Below are 5,168 nucleotides of genomic sequence, written 5' to 3'. Positions count from 1 at the left end.
ATTTTCTCCGTCAGTGCTCCCCCTCCCCTCTGTCCACCTCTTTGAAATTCCATCAGTCTCTCTTCACCTCTCATCCTTTGATGCTCTGATAAAGGAGGTGAATGAAAGTGCCATACTGTCCTTATTTGTGGTATAATTGAATTAAATATTGTCTGAAATGGTTCACACTTGAAGCTGCAAAAATTGTCACTCCTTCAAAATACATATTCAGGGTGGATAAAAACATCCCTACGATGAATAATGTGATGGATTTCATATTTCATATATAGGCTACAATACAATGTTTGGCCAAAATACACAACAATCAAATGTGACCATGCATATGCGAATTTTTCACATTTAATAAATAAGTGAACTGTTTTCAGCCTTTTATACGTCATGCATATCAAACCATATATTTTATACAGTAGGTGTGCGTGTTGTCTTCCTGTGGATTTCCTGAGGTTGCTCCGTTTTCTCCCACAGTCAAAAGACAAGACAAGACGCTGTCAATCAAATGTGCAGACGCAAGATGGAGAGAGGAGGACTCTGGTGGTGGTGACAAAAATGGATTCTTGCACTTTGGTCATGATGTTGCAAGAATAAACCATGACCACACTGTAATGCTATTTTGTTCCCAAACATTGAGATGCAGGAGAGCAGAGGTATCAGTGGGGGAATAGTGCCATCTAGGGAACAAGAAGCTCAAATTATTACATGGGACATTAAAATGACTTTTTACTTTAAACTGTCTTGTGTAGAAGTCAACATTACTCTGGCTGACAAATCGAGGAAAACATTCAAAGAGGATGAATTAGACACTGTTCAAAAACCACATCTTATAATCTCCCACTGGACGAGGTCATCCACATTGAGGCTGAAAGTCCATTCAGTTCCATTAATGTCGTTTTTACACAAACTAAAAATAAACTGTTTATCTTTCACAGAGTACCACTACACTATTGACGGATTGAAGCTAACAGTATGTTTATTGTGTACAATAAACAGGAAGCACACATTGAGACACAACCCCAGTTCACCTCAGAGGACGACGCCCTATAATGGGATAATATGTCAAATAATATAACGTGTTCATATACTTTATACACAGTCTATGGTGGTAACTTTACCTGGAGGAGTTGTCACTGCACCCCATGTTGTGTGTTTCTTTTAACGAGCTCCACACATATTTAATAGTCTTTGGAAATTGTTTATATACAGTCTCTGGTGTTTATCACCACACCTGGGAGTAACGACTTCTTCTTCTTGTGTTGTGTAAATTGGTGGTTGGCAAACAGCTTTTAGGAGCACTACCGCCACCTCTGGCCGTAGCAACGCATTACTGCCAGGAGCTGGTTACAAACCATACAAATGTATATAAAAGTAAAAACAGAGTTGTTCGGAAGTAATTACCTAAAGTGTTATTCTCAGATTTTATCCACAAGGTGTTGCTGCAACTATTTTACAATAAAAGCCTTGCAGATGTCTGTCTGAAAGGTCTGATTGGTCCTGTTGTTTGTTTTAGTCAGTGGAGGACAGTTCTTTCAGTACTGTGGAAGTATTGCAAGAGCACGTTCACTTCTTGATCTTTGTGCTGTTACTCCAATACACTTCAGCACAATTTATGATATTTACGTGCAAACACCGTGTTTGTAAACAAATTGAGTTGTGCGGTCAGCAGCTTCTGATTTCTTCTTGTTCTTCTTCTCCTTCTTCTTCATAACCAATGTTGAAGGTACATGCCACCCTCTACTGTACCGAAGTGTGTAACATCATGACTTTATTTAGAAGTCATATTCTTGCAATTAACACAATGACCTCCGAATCTGAATAATAACACTGTGGAAAGACACAAGTGTCACTTCCTCTGAATCCGGCACACAATGCTTTAAAAAATTCTGTTAAATATAGACTGTAGCTATATAATATATAAACAAAAAAAGGTTTGAGAAGTTTTAATTAAAGGACAGCTACTATTTCATTCTTTTAATTTGTTTTAATTCATGTTAAAGTCTAATCTTTCATACGACTTTGGTACAAGACACAACTGGTATCAATTCATTCTCAAATACAAAATACATGCCATTCGTGCACAAAACGTCCCCATACATATAGTAGTAATCCTCAGTGAGTAATTAATTTAGGCTGTCTGCATGTACCACAAACAAACCCAGATCCTCTGATGCAACACAAACACACATTCAAGCAAACGAGGCACATTGTGTGTTGTGATTTAACAATGAAAAACAGCTGCAGGTGGAGAGAGATTAGGGGTGAGTTTGACTCACTTGAACGGTACTTCAAGGCCACAGGAAGTCCTTCATGGTGACACAGTGTTCAAAAAACACATTTTATAATCTCCCACTGGATGAGGACATCCACGTTGAGGCTAAAAGTCCATTCAGTTCCAACAATGTCCTCTTTACACAAACCCGGGTGTTCCAGCTCCAGACTTCAGTATGTGTCTTTGGGCAGCCATTAAAGTCATCACTGCACATAAATAGACTTTTAAAAAACTAAAAAAAAACAACACTGCCTGATAGAGACCGGATCCACTGCAGACTTGTCACACCAGGAGGAACCGAGGCACAACTAATGATCCATGAGGTGTCCCAGCATCTTCTGAATGTTCCTCCAGCAAAAGAAAAAAGAAACTTCTGGAGGCTCTGTGTTGGAACAACATCTCACAAACACATTTTATGCTGCTTTTTAATGTCATTTTCCACTCCCCTGACTATGTGGGAGAGAAAGTCTGTTTTTCTGTGGTTGTGTGTGCTGTTTTACATCTTAGACTGTAGATGGCGCCACTCATGCACTGAATAAACAGCACCACTGCCTCTGGCCTGTTTTCTGGCGTTTCTCTGCTGCCTCATTTGGAACAGTTTTACATCACTTGCTGTTATACCAGAACAATCCTACAGTGTTATTTCACATTATATCTTCGGACAGGAGATGGATTAGAACACATGTGCCGATTTAGACCAAAATCGGATCTGTGAATTCTTCATCTTGGGTCGCAGTTTTTCCCACTTCAGTTCAGGCTCAAAACCTCTCTTCAAAAAGACTAAGAAAGAGAGGCAAGGCTCTTTTCTTTACTCATCAAATATTAATAGACCATTTTTTTTTGTGGTGAAATACTGACTTGAAATTTCAAGAAGCCACACTGTCAATCAGAAACCAAACACAAACGGGCATCCCTCCTGAGGAAAACCAAAACATCACATAAAAGGCTTTTTTTTTTTTTTTTTTTACAGACTATATTTAATCGCATCCCGCGAGTCCACGACACTTTTGCATTGCTGCATTCAGCTGATTGACAAACGGAGACAAACAGCTAAACAAGGCTTTAGCTGTAGAGTATGTTACTTGGTTTGTAAGATTACAAACTGAAAAATCAAATACTGATATCCTGACACGGTGCAATATTACTAAAGGAAACCAAACTGTAAAACCATATGCCAGTTTAAAACATGTGTCCAATGACTGGTAGCAATAGTTGACCTTGACCTTTGACCTTTGGCCATACAATCTCTTATCAGCTCATCCTCGAGTCTTAGTGAATGTTTGTGCCGAATTGTCTCATCAGGGGTTTTTAATAACTTTACGGTTGCAGTTGATGATCATCACAACCCCACTGCACAGAGAGCAGCAGGACTGAGAGGTCAGTGAGGGGTCAGTGGGGAGACCTGGCGCGACTCTAAGGGACGCAAGAAGAGGTTTCTCTTCAGCTCAGAGAAGAACGAGGAGGAAGACGAAGAGGAGGAGGGCGCTATTCTTCTAGCACAAACAGAGCTGCAGCTCTCTGAGTTGCTGGCGATGGCAGATGGCAGAAGGAATGAAAGGCAGATGGAAAAATCACTTCCAACATGTTTATCATCGTCAAAAAGTGTGTATGAGTGTTTGCGTATGTGTGGGTATGTGTGTGTGTGTGTGTGTGTGTGTGTGAGGGGGATGATTCCCCCAGGGTTAATAAAAAATGTGATTGGATGTGAAAAACACAAGCGCTAACAGTCACAGTGGTGCAGGAGAGGCTTTATGTCGCGTGTATGTCGACTGTGGAGCTGCTTTTTCTGAATGTAGACACAGGTTTGGTGAACGTGGCATTAAGCAAGTTGTTTACCTGGATATTAGAGCGTGTCTTCAGCTATTCTACTGCGCAAAACCAGGATCTTATACTTCATTGCAATAAATGATGTGGTATGATTACGCTTATCACTTGGCATTAGCTATGAATTCATTGTGGGGAAATATCCACATTTATCACTACAAAATGTCAGACTATGGTAAAAATGTTCATCATAATCTCCCAGAGCCCGACGCCCCAAAATATTGAATTCACTGTTGCAGAAGTACACCGGAAGATATTTATTTTTGAGAAGGTACAATATTAAATTTTTTTATGCAATTCTGCAATGAACAAAACATCAGATGACTTCCAAAATTGTTTTCTAAAGTTTTTGCTTTAGAAATGTTCATATTAAAAGTACCTGCACAACAACTGCACTCAGTGTGCTCTGAAGTTTTATTTAACAGTGAACGTGTGCAAATTGCTCACGAAATATTAAACTTTTTAGTGTTCACACATGCCCAGCTGAGGTCACTCGCTCCTGAATTTAATACATGTACAATCTGATGTCGCCATAGATGTTGCCACGGTGATACGTGTGTGAAAGCGGTGAGGTTGAGGTGAGAAAGAGGCGGCTGAGAAACTCGAGAAACACACATGACTTTGTGACCTCAGCAAACAGCCATGACGGCGTGATGCACAGTCTGAGGTTCTCTCACGGTTTTTACAGGAAGACAGAAAAAAAAAATAACCACTTACGAGCTGTGCAGCAGCACTGGCTTCTCCAGTCTATCATGTTTGACATTTCCTTTGCAGTTTTTTTTGCCTTAAAACTGCATGAAGTATGAGGTTCCTGTTGACCATCAACACATATCAACACACATCTGATGTCCATTGTAAATAAAGGCCAATAAATCTGCCTATAAATAAAAAAAGACTTCTTATATCTTTAAAACTTGCCTAATAATATTGAAATTTTTAAGCTTTCTTCGGTAACAAATTGATTCACTAACAGCAGTCTGGGCATCCATGGCTGCATTGTGAACAGGACCTACTAAAAGCCAGTTTGGCACACTTTTAATGGTGCCACTTTGTCATAAAGGTAAACAAATATCAAGCCGTC

Source organism: Embiotoca jacksoni, unplaced genomic scaffold (assembly GCF_022577435.1).
Source record: "Embiotoca jacksoni isolate LCO1_2020_lvr unplaced genomic scaffold, fEmbJac1.0.p SCAF_30, whole genome shotgun sequence".
In the NCBI taxonomy this organism is placed as follows: Eukaryota; Metazoa; Chordata; class Actinopteri; family Embiotocidae; genus Embiotoca; species Embiotoca jacksoni.
Note: the sequence above shows the minus strand (reverse complement) of the source record.